This window comes from Centroberyx affinis, unplaced genomic scaffold, assembly GCF_046629955.1.
Source record: "Centroberyx affinis isolate AG114_WGS23_722 - 3 ecotype Tasmania unplaced genomic scaffold, CSIRO-AGI_Caff_v1 ptg002214l_1, whole genome shotgun sequence".
Classification (NCBI taxonomy): Eukaryota; Metazoa; Chordata; class Actinopteri; order Beryciformes; family Berycidae; genus Centroberyx; species Centroberyx affinis.
The window spans coordinates 187898-203162 of NW_027280516.1; the positions used below are offsets into that span (position 1 = coordinate 187898).

The 15265-nt window shown below is 40.9% G+C and overlaps 1 long non-coding RNA gene across 1 annotated transcript; it reads left to right on the forward strand.

Annotated features, from left to right (window-relative positions):
• Window positions 1-10572: 10572 nt before the first annotated feature.
• LOC139655231 (uncharacterized) lies at window positions 10573-13720 on the forward strand. The gene is made up of 3 exons (XR_011696058.1): window positions 10573-10781; window positions 11187-11385; window positions 11599-13720. It is a non-coding gene; the product is annotated as an uncharacterized lncRNA (long non-coding RNA).
• The last annotated feature ends 1545 nt before the right edge of the window (window positions 13721-15265 follow it).

A 15265-nucleotide genomic window follows, 5' to 3' on the forward strand; every position in this document is an offset into this window, starting at 1 on the left:
TCAAGTGCCAAAAACACTCCTTCAAAAAGACATCTTGATGACACGGTCCCTTGACACAGTCTGGGCATTTGTCCATCACTTTGAACACTAAATGAAAGTGTGACAGATGACATCAGTCATTATGAAAAGCCTGCCACATCACCTCTCCATCACTATTCTCAGCATCAGCTGCACCTGATACTTCATAGGTCATGATGGAAATGCTGTTGTCAGTCTCCAGTTGCTGCCTGAACTGAACTGATTTCATAGATGATAAATGAACGTAGCAACAGCTTGAAAGGATGTGTCAGTGTCTTAAATATTTGAAGTAAAAACTATCCCTAGTCCACAGTCACTTTATCAGCAATCTCGGAACCCATCGTCTATCCGTCTGACGACGATTATACTCTGGGGGCGACGGCCAATATTTCAGGGTTTCTGGTGTAGTCAGTGGACATCCGGGCCAAGGCTTCCTCTTCCATGCGCCGGTCATTGTTTACAGTCCGATTAGCAACTTGAGACGTGAGAATGGAGTTGGAGTTGAGAGACGACGTTTCATATGCAGATAGCTCTTTATAGAGATTAGCCGAAATGTCGTCTGGACCTAAAAAACTTGTGAAACAATCTGGTCATAGACGTCGTCTTGCTACACCGGAAACCCCGCAATATTGGCCGTCGCCCCCAGAGTCTAATCGTCGCCAGACGGATAGACGATGGGTTCCGAGATTGCTTTATCAGCAAATGTAAGGGGGAGATGTATGAGTCGTGAAAAAGACCCAAGGCTAACATTTCACAAAAGCTGTGTTCCAGTATGGACATCCAGCTCAATAGCTTCTGTAGAAACCACCCATTTAAAGTCTGGTCCAAGCTGAGTCCTCAGTGCTGAACATCCACATCCCACAGTCAGAGTTCAGTTCAAGCTGAGACATTTTGGGAGTGGTGGTAACATAGAGGTTAGAGAAACAGGTTTCTGACCAGGCTGCTGGGGCAAATCTCCAGGGAAAATCTGTGTTTAGGAAAGTGAAAGAGAAACACTCTCCCCTTCCTCAACAGCTATTGCCAAGGTGCCCCTGAGCAAGGCACTAAACCCCCAACTGCTCTGGTGGAGCCTCTCAGTGGCCAACAGTAGAAAACGTTGGTTATACTGGTGTACTGTGTATGTGCTCAGTAAACTTTCCCTGGAAAAATTAAGATTACAAAATGATTTGAGTACAATCCTACCCTGCGTTTCATTAGTCATTTAACAAGCCCTCCTTCACCTCCACTCGGCGCTTGGTGATACGCAGCACTGTACGTCACAGTGTGGCCGCTTGCAGAGCAGGGGGGCAGGGTCTGAGGGGGAACAGAATATTTGAAATGGCCCTTAAGCAGGCCTAATAATTAACAATAAGAATAAATAATAACAATTACACAGAACAATGAGTAATAAATTATTGCAGATGAGTTCATTTCATAAATATGTCTAAATCTTCTAAATAATAAATTGTTTGTTTACTTACATTTATATACAGTATATCACCTGTTCGTGCACCGGAATTGACGGACGATCTCAATGCATCCTGGGTAGGATGCACTGGTGAAGTCTACATCGTTGTTGACTTGCTCCCTTGGTCCTTGAAGGGTCGATCTCAGAAAGTTCACTTGAGTTATCAGAGTAATGGAACGGCACTTCAGATGGAGGGGATTCCCCCGAGGGGAAGTCAGCGAGGGCAGGTTGAAACGACTAATGAAACGCACCCCATGAAACGGCATCTTTACTTCCTGGTTTTAATGCATCTCCTGCTGAAACAGGATGGTGGGGCGGGGCATAATGCAGTGAGGGATCATTCAAAATTTTAAGCCAATGGAATATGAGTCAGGGAGAGAACGATAATTGTACTTGATGGGAGGGGCGGATGGGCGGGATTGTTCAAAAAACTGATTTTATTGTTAGAAATGTATATTTACGCCTACTAGTGCAGTATGAGATTAATTAACTCTGTTTTCCAGGAAGTAAAAGTAATGGCATTTAATTTCATGGGGACTTTAAGCTACAAGCTACAGGCATATGCTCCCAGTCAAAGGCATGCAGTCACCTACAAACCTGCTGTATTCGTATTAAGGCAATGTAAAATGCACTACATATACACTGCCCAACCTTGCAACTTTCATACAATACACTCTCACAAGTTCTCTCAAAAAATATCCACCAAGGCCCCTCCCTGCTAACATCCTCCTCTCTTCCTCTTTCTTTCTCTCTTCTCTGCCACCCCTGAATGTGACACGCTACCTGCCAATTAGGTCTTGCTTCCCGCCCAGTTGATAGGTGTGATGTAGAGATGCGAGGCGCTGGAGCACAGCCCTTGGGGGACGGCTGGGGTGAAATACGAGTGTCTTGCCAATCCAGATGAAATGCTGGAGTCGCCTGTTACGCGGTGTGCCCTCCCCGCTGCCATATATCACCCGGCCCTGCCATATCTTCTCCGACAGGTTCGGTAAATCTCCCACCGTTTTTACTGTTTAAACTGTTATTCATTGCTTATCCTGGGCCATCCTCCCCAAGCAGGGTGTGGAGGAACATTGGGCGGACATCACGCCGTGGGCAGTTTGGCCTAGTTTGGATACATTCATCCAGACTGAAGTAATGGAACTTTAATTAATACTTCTAATACCATATAACAGGAATTCCCATAATACCACTAATACCTTTTAATATACAGATTCCGATAAGACAAAAGGGCAGTGCGTGCATAATGATATATGGATTCACATACCTTATATGGAATGAAGCATTGATTGATGCTACTGTATTTGTGCGTATTTTTGCAGTATGTGTATGTGTGTCCGTGTGTGTGTGTGAGAGTAGGTATGTGTGTGTGCAATACCTACGTATGCATGAGAGTGCATGTGTGCGTGAGGTGAGTATGTATGTAGAAGTTGGTGTGTGTGTGTGTGTGTGTGTGTGTGCAGAAGGTATCAGCAGCAGTAATCTAATTATCCTGACACTAAGTGAAGGGCACAGAAGGATTACGGAGGTTAAGTACTGCATTCCATTAGCAGTCTGACACTTATCACCCATATCAATTAATTATCTATAATTATCCTGATATCAGTTGAAAAGTCCAACCAATTCTACTAGATTGGAAGAATCCAAGACTGTGCCATATTTTCATTGCCATGAATTAATCATGCCTGAATCCCCGAACTTGCTGCATTTTCATACTCACAATGATTCACTAACAGGAGGCATTGCAGGGGAAGCTGGGGATTAAACTGCATTGTCATTGGGGTTTGTATTAGTGCGTGATCCGGGTATGAAAGCCAGAGTGAGTGGGAGGCGAAAAATGTAAGTCGCCCTTGGGTGTAGTGGGGTCTACTTAGCACATGAATAATGTAATGAAATCACGAGTGATTTATTCTACAGTAAACGCACCTCTCTGACAGAGTGTCTTCAGACTGCGAGCGCATTTGTAGGTGTACGTGTGTTTTGACACGTGCGTGCGTTGTGTGTGTGCTTGGGTGCATCTGCATCTGACTGCAATTGTCTGGGTGCGTGTCAGTGTCACTGTGTGTGTGTGTGTGTGTGTGTGTATGCCTGAGTGTGAACCTTTGTGTGAGGAGGTTCTGGCTGAGCTCATCACAGGTGAGGGCCGTGTGTGGGCTGCTGTCACCTGTCCTCCATCATCCCTCCTCCCTGCCTGCCTGTATCTCATGGCTGTTTCATGTCATTCATTAATGGATGCCCCAGGGCCAACAATAGCACACTACAGCCTTTTATTACTGTCACTTCACTATTGGAGCCGTCAAGGTCAAATCTGCTTCACCGCCGTTCACCTGTCACTCTCAGCTTGCTGACGTTTGTGTTATAGGGAGCAAGAGGGAATGTGTGTGCCGTGTGTGTGTGTGTGTGTGTGTGTGTGTCTTAAAATGAGAAAGGAGGAGAGAGAGAGAAAGAGACAAGAGAGAGATAGAGAGGAGGAAGGAGGAAAATAATAAAACAAAATGTCAGGAGAGCTGCCATGTGAACAGATGTAGTCTGTTCTCTGTCCTTGATTATCCGTGATGAGTGTAGTTCCTTTGAGAATACAGTCTGTAAGTAAAAATATAAAGTCAATCTGTTTCCTGTGGAGCATTTAAAATCACAGGATAATTTGTTTTTGGCAGAAAATAACCAGTTTGGAAACAGAACTGAAGACTTCATAAACTTAGGCCCTGCAATTGTCACTCACTCTCATTCACTGCTACTAAATCAAAGCAATTTAAACTTTATTAATGAACAACACGTTTATATAAATAGCACACATGGCATCAAGAAATAACATCATAATTATGACAATTAACTGAGCACACTGATTAGAACACACACACACTTCAACCTCATATTAAATAGCACATGTACAGACACACATACTATAACTTAACTAAATGTTCTTTGTGAAAAAAATTAGGTATGTTATAGCATGAGTGTTGCAGTTATGTGGTGACTGGACCTGTCCCTCATTAACAATATTCAGCCTCCCAGCCTTAGGTGGGTGGTTGGGGGGCTGCTGATTATTTGCTTAAAATAGTATTGTAACGCTATACTACTGTCATATGCCTTTGAGCCTTGAGTACGGCACTTAACCTTTATCAGTTCCAGCAGTGCCTGCCATGCTGTCATGCAATCTACATGTCATGTACTGTATAATATATTCTATATAGGCTATAGGGTCCTTTTTAACTTTATTTTTATTATTATTATTGTTCAGTGGGTTTTATTTTCCATCTTATGTTATGCATTCCTCATTTTTATCTTATTTTTACTATTATTATCAAGTGGGTTTCATTCTCCATCTTATTTTACATTAATTATGGCATTATATCCCTGTTTTTATGCTCATTCTATGTCTATTTTCATGTGAAGATGCATTCTATGTATTCTATTCTCATCTTTATCTTATTTTCACTATTATTATCACGTTTTTTTTTAGCTGTATTTCTTGTATGAAAGGTGCTATACAAATAAAGTTTATTATAATTATTATTATTATTATCATTATATACTACAGTATATATTATACACTGTGTGTTGCAGGTGTGCTTTATAAGTAGGTTAGTCTGTCAGTAAAATCACCAATGTAATGGCTAATCCACTGGTCAATAATGGCCTTACAACAAAATGTTCCCGCAAATTGAAGATAACTGCAAAGCACAGTGTCAATGGCCAAGTATTATGCAGTGACAATCATGCCTCACCAGCCACTTTGAGATTATGTGGGAAAGAGAATTATCCCATCAAATGGAGAGTACATTCTTCACAGGCTAGCTCAGTGGGAAATGCTATGGATATATTCACTGAACACAGTGTTCGTGCATAGCCTAATTGATTATTTCAGTCTGAAATGTGTTGTATAAACCATTTGTTCTTCCTAGCGATGTCTAGTTATACTCTACTTCATGATTATATTCTCTATAGATGTTTGTATAACCCATTGGCCTGTATGCATTGGGTGATCGTTGACATGGATGATTTGGTTGGTTGTATGCTCTGACATTGTGACTGGTTCCTGACTGATTGTTGTAATGATGATCAGCTGTTTTCATTGTGGCATACCTGCTTCCAGTGTTGGGAGGGTTACTTTTAAAACGTATTCCACTACAGATTACTGAATACATGCCCTAAAATGTAATTTGTAACATATTCCATTAGATTACTCAAGTTAAGTAACGTATTCTAAATACTTTGGATTACTTTTGGAATACTTCAAAATCGTCTTGCTGAGCCCATTTGTCTGGGTCACTCTGAATGTAGTTAACACTTGCTTAGGAATGACCTTATTACTGTCTTCAGAGGAAAAGTTATGCAAGTATGTAAACTCAAATGTGGTATGTTTTGTCCTGCAACTGATACTGTCTAAAGAAAAATGGCATCCACCAGAGAACAAAGTCTTCAGTTTTCCTTTACCCTTTCTTTAATTTCCACAGCATCAGTTAACCGCAGCATCAAGTAGAGTAAAACACATTAGACAAACATTAAAGAAAAAAATAGTAATTTAAAACAAATTTCCTGCATTTCTACACCACCTAACCTCTTGGATTAAGTCAAGAAACAGCAATCCTGTATAATGTTAACCAAAAATGTAAAATTATGTTATATTACTAGATTTCAGCATTGAAGTGCTTACATCCATCATTTTGCATAGGCATACTAACCTAAAAAACCTATTACTGGGAATCATGAGAAAGTTTCAGAGCGACAGACACAGAGCGTCCCCGTAACCATAGCAACTCACTCTCACTCCTGCCTGCGTGCGCATGGCGTGAGAGGAGAGGGAGAGACGTAGAAGAGCCGCTGACTGAGATTACTCTGAGCAGCATGCATGGGAATAAATTACAATATAATACATTTGTGTATATTTCGCGCTATTCAGATGGTCTGAGTAACTCACTGCTGCACGGTGCTGCTCTGTCTCGTCTGTCCTGCTGTCAGTGTCCTTTTTTCGTGTCACTACGTTATCAGTTATGAATTTGTTTTTCACTGCGTGAGAAAATGGACTTGTGAAGGTGCCGCAACGCCGTTCCAGATCGTTCCGGCCCACTTTAACCCCTGTTTGTAAGTAAAATGTTCTTTATATTTCCATGTCAAAAATGCATTCCTGAGAGTGTCCTGGCTGTGTGTCTCCTCCGACGTTGCCATTGTCTTGTGGTGTGTGGCAGCTGCACCGTGCGCGCACAAATTGTTGCATATTTTTTTAAATCTGTTTATGGGAAATGCATGCCTCATATGAATTTTAGAGCAAATAAAACAAAACAAACAAATAAAGTAATCCCTTCAAGTAATCTATTTTTAAAGACAGTAACTGTATTCAGAATACCACCAATTTAAACTGTAACTGTAACGGAATACAGTTACTCATATTTTGTACTTTAAATACGTAACGCCGTTACATGTATTCTGTTACTCCCCAACCCTGCCTGCTTCACATGCTCTGGCTTAATTTCTCACAAAGCATATAGTGTCTCCTTAATGTACAAAGTAAGTAATTATATTTTTTGTGTTATTCGTTGGATGTTTTGTCTTTATCAACCTTTATTTCAAGATAAGTAAAATGAGAAGTGTTTACAAAATCATGCATTTGTTTGTCCTTCAAACATGTTTCTTATTAAAGCATTTTTTTCTAAAAGCATGTGGTTTCTTAGTATTTTTTACATTTACTTTATGTTTTACAGTTACCCATGTTTTGTAATCAAATTACTGTTTGTAGGGTTACTGCTTGTACCACTACTTAAAAGGGATGCTAGTGTGGCTGACTGGCACTGGAAAAACTTCAAAAAAAGATGTCGATATGCTGAAGAAGGGAGTCATGAGGCAGAGGTATAATAATAATAATAATAATAATAAACTTTATTTGTATAGCACCTTTCATACAAGAAATGCAGCTCAAAGTGCTTTACAACAAAGAAATTTCATACATGAAAATAGACATAGAATGAGCATAACATAAGATGGAAAATAAAACCCACTGAATAATAATAAAAATAAAGTTAAGAAATAGAGTACATAGAATAATTAAAATCAAGTAAAATACAACATTTTAAAAGAAGTGCAGCAGTGCATAAGTGCGAAGCAAAGTGTAAAAAAAACAAACAAGTTTAAGGCCTGTATCAGGAAAGTCGTAGCTAGTTAAAGGCTAAAGGGAAGAGATAAGTTTTTAGCTTTCTTTTAAAAATACTTAGTGAGCTGGCTTCCCTGATATCTATAGGCAGTGTGTTCCAGAGCTTTGGAGCGTAATTGACAAAGGCTGCATCCCCGATTTTCTTTCGGCTGTTGCTGGGAACCTCCAATAAACCAGCAGTAGATGATCGCAGTGTTCTTGAAGGCAAGTAGTGAACAAGGGAGTTAGAAATGTAGCTTGGTCCTAGCCCATTAAGGGCTTTGTATATAAGGAGGAGGACCTTAAAATCAATTCTAAATGTTACAGGAAGCCAGTGTAGAGCAGCTAAAACTGGACTGATGTGCTCTCTCCTCTTGGTTCTGGTGAATAGCCAAGCTGCAGAGTTTTGAATAAGCTGAAGTCTCTCAGTGGTTTTTTTCGGGAGACCAGTAAAAAGCGCGTTACAGTAATCGAGTCGGCTTGAAATAAAGGTATGAATCAATTTTTCAGCATCTTTTTGATTTATAAATGGTCGTACTTTAGCTATGTTTCTAAGGTGGAAAAATTACATTTTTGTCACCTTGTTAATGTGGGACTTGAAGCTTAGCTTAATGCAAACGAGGTTGTGGTTTTATTAACCAAAAAATGATAAGCCAAAAATCAGGAAACAAAAAGACGCAGCCCCGGGATGCTAGAATATCAACTCAAATCAAACACTTCCACAGCCTCACAGCAAGCTGTTACACTCTCTCTACCAAGGTCAGAATGACCAGCTTATATACCCTCCCCAGCCCCACCTTGACTGGACTGAACTATTATCATAGGTAAACATAGGGTAGGCTATACAAGAGGAGGTTATCATAAATGTTCTTAAAATGTAAATGAAACATACATTTTCAAACATTATATAGGTGGACTATCTAAATAAAACAATAAACAGTCACCATTCTATGTGGGCAATTTAACTTCCACATTACACTTTAGCCAGGGGAAGTCCCTCCCCCATTGACTTGGTATGGCCCAGGCCACACTTTAAATACAGGGATGCAGACACACGCTCTCCATTTTACTCTAACCAGCCCAAGGACCAGGTAAGACTCTGCACAGGTAAGGTGACATATTACATTAGAATGCACTAATTTGGGGAAATAGGGTCAGGTGAAAAGGTAGGGGAGAAGCCTTTTCACACTGTTATACTCATCCTTTGCTGCTTAATTTTGCCCACCGCCATCACTATCTTGAAGACCCCATGATTATTAGGCCTGAGAAAGAGCTTCTCTGTATAAAGTTTTGCTCGGGGCAGAAAAAAAGGCAATTCAAGGTTTACGAACATTTTGAGTCTGTCCGAACAGAGGCTGACTCTGTTTGCTGAGAGTGACGTTGTTTGAGGTTGTCATGCTTTCTTGAAGGGCAGACTACTTCTCTGAATAGTTGCTCAGCCTGACATATTCATCCCTTGTCTTATGAATGTGGGAGATGATAGTGAAGACTGGAGTAAGGCCTCTGGGGGCAAAGTATGACGTGCTCAAGCGTGATATCTCAAAGTTGGTCAAACCGTCAGCAGGGAATATCAGCAAATACTGCATGCGATAAGAACTTTGCACTTAAAACTCCAGATAACACACAACTTCAACCAAAGTTCGGGACAAGCTGACAGCCAATTATCGGACGGATCTATTCTCTACACGGAATTCCTTTTGGACAGAGTACATAACTCCTCAATTCCAGCTCTGGACTTGAAAATAAGACTTTTTTTTTTCCAGACAGTGGTTTCCTCCAATATCTTATCTCTCAGCATCCGTGTGCGTTTTGAACAGGCAGACCCATGGGGCTTCAGTCCTGCAAGCCTTGCAACTCCCGCCGACAGAGTGAAGAGGAATGCAGACTGGCCGGTGGCTGCTCGTGTACGTGTGACGATTGGGGATATTGCTCTGACCGCTGCTGTGACATCTGCTGCCAGCTGTGTGTGGACGTGTGCTCTGGCTTGTGTTCAGGGGACTGCAGCTACACCTTCTGTACTCTCTGCCTCAGCCTGGCACAGAACTGCATCTCACTTTTCAACACCTCACACACCGAAACGTCAGAGGCACAACGTGAGTCGGTCGTGGCATAAGTCAACCATTTGTTCAGCTGTCTTTCGCCTTTAATCCCGCTATCACATTTGATCTGTATATTATGACCTGTTCTAGAGGCCATGATGAATCCAGAGCTGCAGGCCTAGAGAACATGGATCTGACAGACTTGAGACGGAATCCAAGAAATGCATTGATTTCAGGTCCAAGGTTAATGGGAGGCTTTAGCAGGTAAATCAAATCTTAGCTGTATTTGTTTTGCTCCACACACAATTTGACATCCACTGTGAGAACTGAATGCAATTGGCCCCTTTGTTCCACCAAAGACTAGATTAATGCAGATTTCAGCTACACTGTTTGGATTGTTATTGCATTTCTGACTGATGTTCATTTCAAGGTTTTTTTTTTGTTTTTTTTTTTGAATAAGTGTAACTAAATGAGAAGATTTTTCATTTGTGCTATTTAATCCACACTGACCTCTAAAACTCTTGCCAAGCTTACTATGGAATAGATCCAGCCATTTGTATTGTTTACTTCCAAGTGCATTTCAGTGATAGTCTAAGTGGTACAGACCTTCTATTTAAGCTCTTTGATCCCAAGACATGTTGACAATGACAGAAATCTCATACTGTATTTATCTAGCAACAATAACCAGCCCCTAGCTGCCCAGGGGCATTATAGCCTTGGGCATGGCAGTGCCAGACCTCTTTAGCTATCCTGATGTGACCTGCCAGATCCAAGTTTCCACCAACTGGATTTTAAGTCCTTTAAGGTTTTCGTCTCATTTGCTTTAGGTGCAAGGCAGTCTTTTTTTGTTTTTTTGTGATGGTCGGCCTAGTATTACCAGAAAAACCTGAATACACACCCTGTTTGGTGCCTTAGATGATTAGGGAAGTGCTAGTTTACTCAGTACACTCTACAAGAGACAAGAGAACAGCACTGTATAGGGGCTAGAAAGCATGTACAGACATTTTCCTGACCAGCTCCGGGAGTAAGTGAAAGTTTATGAAAGGAAGACGGATACTTTAACACTTTCTCGGAAGACCTGGGAGAACTTAAATTGGAGTTGAAGGACGAGGAGAATAAGTCTAAAACTTTGAGAACACCACAGTGAAAGGTAAAGAAAACTGTCATGCTCTGGTTTCCTGGATTTGTTTCCACATTATAATGAGAACTTTCAGAATGTAGTTGAGTTTTTACGACCTTGGACGAAGCCCAGTGAGTTGCTGATTAACAATCCAAGTTCTGGATCGGGTTGTTCAAGGATAGGAACATACATTAAAGATTCCCTCCTTATTCTTATCATATAGGGCAATGTTGCATTGACATAAACACTGTGAAGATAGTTAATTATCAGCTATCAAAAATGCCAGATTGGCAGGGTAAAATTCCAGTGAATTAGTTTGACCCACAACACCTAGAGATATCAAGGAGGTCAGTGAAGTGTTGATATTCCTCCTTTACAGCAACATAATGATTGACTAGTATGGATTGAAGAGAGACTGACTGCTTCCCTCTGCAGTGACAGTGGGGCAGAGCCATGGGCTGCTGTCTCAGTGGGAGCGATGAGGAGGGAGATGAGAAGCACGGAGACTCTGACAACGGCTGTAAGAGGTGCTGCCTGCGGACCAGGGACTGTCTGATGAGTGGGGAGTGTGGCCGTGCTCTCCAAATTGCTAATGTCTGCGCCATGTGTGGCATGTGCATACGCATGTGGATGTGTAAGTTCAAAGTTCACAAGTTGGGGGGGGAAACATAAGTGGCACGTGCAACATTCTGATCATTCTGGTCATACAAATAGTTTATTTATTCTCTGTCTGCTTGTTTCTAGAATATATCTAGTTTTCAATGAAATGGAACAGGAATCACTTAATATTCTCATGGACTGCCAAAGGTATTGCAAGTAGTATTTATATTTCTATTCTTATTTCCAGAACAATGACTCTTACAATGAGCTCAGGCTTGTCCTTGGTATTATGGCCGCCACCCAGGTCTAAGAACAAAACAGGCATTCCCCTCTCTGGGGTCACACCCAGATGACAGCAGGGACTCTCCGCCCCACCCAAGACTCGCCCTGTCACCACCACATACCTTCCCGGCACCGTGCTGCACTCTCCCTGATGCTGTGTGGATGAATTTATTACATGTGAATCTGGAGGTTTGGATCGCCGCAGGACGACTACTGTATCCACGGCCTCACTGCTCTACAGGACTCCTGAAGAGAAGGACGAGATTCCCTCACAGAAACTCTACCAAAGTGCTGCATTTTTCACATCTGGAGGATTAAACTCAAGCCTGGAAACAGATTCATCCTGGCAAGCAAACAGTACTTCACAGAGCACTTAGATGTCAACTAGAATGAGAGGCGGTGATTGAATGTGAGGGAAAGCAGAGCGTGCAGTGTTGTATGAAGTGTCAAACCAGATACATACCGAAGATTACTATAAACATTCTATGTACTTTCTATTTACTATCTCATTTCCGAAGCACAATTATCTGATACCTTTTTTTTCCAATAACATCTTATAATTTATACGCTTTTTGAGGCAAACAAACACGTAATTTGCTTGTGTATAGAGTACAATCTGATATCTTCTTGTGAGATTAGCATGCCCGAGGACACAAGGTGCTATTTGGCTCGACTGAATCAGACCTTGTTATTATCCTCCACCAAAGTGCTAGTTTATGTAAATGATAGTGATGGAGTAATCCATGTCCCAGCATCAAAAAACAGAAGGTCTTACAAGGAACATTTAACAACAGTGAGAGTACACCAGGCTGCAGTGTGTCCCCAGCTGTACCAATCTGTGCTCCTGTTTTCTCCTCCTCCCATTCCCTCTGGACTCTGTGCATGCAGTCCAGCTCAAATTTTTATCCCTCTCAGACTCAGCAGATATGCTGTGCGGCCTAGTTTACTCCTTGAACTGACCTTCTCTTTCCCAAAGTTTGTGTGCCTATATTTATCATAGTTATATGTGTAGTACTCCCGTAAGTCGAAAGCAATAATGTATGTTTATACTTCACTTACTCTTTTGTTTGTCTTACTCTGTAGTTTGTCTAAGTGCTGTCTCTGAGAGTGGTCACATAGTATATTTATTGTGCCCGAAATAGCTGGGGAGGAAAGAATTGCAATTGCAAGTGAAGTCTTAATTTGATATCAGAGGTCCAGTAGGACTTTTAGTGTGGATTGAAATAGTATTTTGTTCACAAATGATGCATTGAAATCAATAAAGATCGGCTAGTTTATTGAATTGAAAAAGGCTGTAATATTTTGACCAGAGAAGAGTCATTTTGATCCTTGAATGTATCTCATTTGTTTTTCTGTTTTTGTTAATCCAGGGACGACATGCAGTGGAGCAGACATAGCAATGTGTTTTTCTCGTACAGTGTGGACCTTTTATCTATCAACAGTGTACTATATCTTTAAAGACCTTGTCTCACGGGCCATATCTTGAAGGCTGTGTTCATGCACAGTTAGGGGAATGTGGGTACATAACAGTAATATAAAACCAGGGCATGGCCCCAAATGACTGAGGATCCACCCCAGCAGTAGGAAGAACAAAATTGAAGATTTTGTGAGGATTCCAACCCCTCCCCCCACCCCCCCACCCCCTTTGCTGTCTTTCATCCTCTTGCTCACGTATCTCTTTGTGACTGAGTGCATTTCTCTCACCTAGCCCCCTGTTTCTGTTCTCTGCTTGTGAATTGTGTTGCCTTTACTGAATGTCTTCTGGTTAGGTGTGGAGAAAGGCATTGTGTGCTGCTGTCAGTCAACTAGATTAGAGCTCCAGAGGATCCATATTGCTCGCCCTCCAAAAATAAGGAGGTAGCTCATCGTTGGCCAGGTACTTCTGAGGATGTATCTTGCATTTCACATTTTGGGAGGTTCTGGTACAAAAAACTCTACATGAGAGGCAGAATTGGTAGAATTCATTTGAATCTGATTCAACAATAAAACTGCCATCAATGAATCATCATAGCCATTGTAACCCTGTAGATGCAAAGATCATGTCTTATCTTAAAAGCACAAGATAATAAAAACAAGTCTTATTTGGCCGCCCTCTACATTTGTTGTTTTGCAGCTACTGTGTTCACATACTGTATTTTCAACAAAAATTGGTTCGCCGTTCACCTGTCAACACTCCCACAGAGGTGCCAGCTTAGTTAGACATAGCCATGTGAGGTGTAAGGTGTTTTCCCCCACAGAACAACAGAATGAGTCCTGCCATGGCTCACAGCTACCTATTGCCACTGTGGAGAAGCATCGCTCTTGTATATTTGCCAGTGTTATTAGGGGTCCAAGCACGTAGTGCTGGAACCCTATTGTATTTGCTGGAATTATTCTGTTTCTTTCTTTCTTTCTTTCTTTCTTTTTCTCCGCTAAAAGTATCTGCAGCTCAGAAACCTTAAGTCCTACAGCAGCCATATTTGGCAGGTTGGCTCCTATGGTACACCACTACTCAGGCAAGGCAGCCCATGCACATTGGCCAGATCAACCCGTTCTCATTCCCAACTCGTCCTATGTTGACTCTTTGTCAAATGCCTTGGCGTCACTATAATGACACTAAAGGTACCCTTCTGTGTCTGTATAAGACGCACCGGGTGTTCCATAGACTCCATGGTAAAGCCTCTCGCGGCAGTATTGGACGCCTGCAACTTTCTCCTGGACCACGGAACACACAGTCTGGCGTACATTTTCTGCCCAAATAAGGCATTCCACTTTGATGCATTTCTTTGCTTGAGCTCATTGGTGCTAATATTAATAATAATAAAAAAAAGGTTAGTATGGTTGTAGATCAATTTCGAGGTTAAATGAAAAAAAAAAATCGCTTGCATTTACCATTTGATGTCACCTGCTAGATAAATAATTTAATTTGGCTCATAACCTATATAACAAGTTATTTCAGTGGCATCTCAATAAACTCCATAAAATAAAGCACTTTATAATGACTGTATCGTTACATCTACTTAACATTAAGCACAATTTAAATAGAAGAACGCAGTCGGGAGGAAACGTTGCATAATCCGTTTCGTCGAACATACATCTTTCTGCCCATGAAACAGAGCTGATGAAATCGTGGCAAAATAGCACCAACAAAAGCATATTTTTGCAATTGTTTTTAATTATATCCTCTTATAACATCAACCTGTTGGTTCAGATTGTATTGCATCTTTCTAATATTGAGCAGTTTGCCAGTAAACAGCAAACAGTTTACACTTCCTATGAGCACTTCACAATAAAAGCCCTGCTCCGTGGGTTTTGTTGTTTTGTTGTTGTTTCTCCCATAGTTGACGTTGTAAACATGAAATTGACATTGTTATTGGGGTATTTGAGGGTGGAAAAAAACAAATCTTTTGTCAGATTTCAGCCACCTTAATGGGAAGCAGGAGAATTTCAGAAAATATTGGGTAACACTTTATAATTACCATCATTAATAAATGGTAAATTGATAGTTAATTAAACTTTAGTTAATAGTTATTTTACTGTTAACAAACAATGAAATGATTATTAATAATGTTTACTAATTATTAGTAATGCTATAATTTATGTTATTTTATCATTAGTTTGTGTAATATAAAATCATTTGTTTGTAAATTATA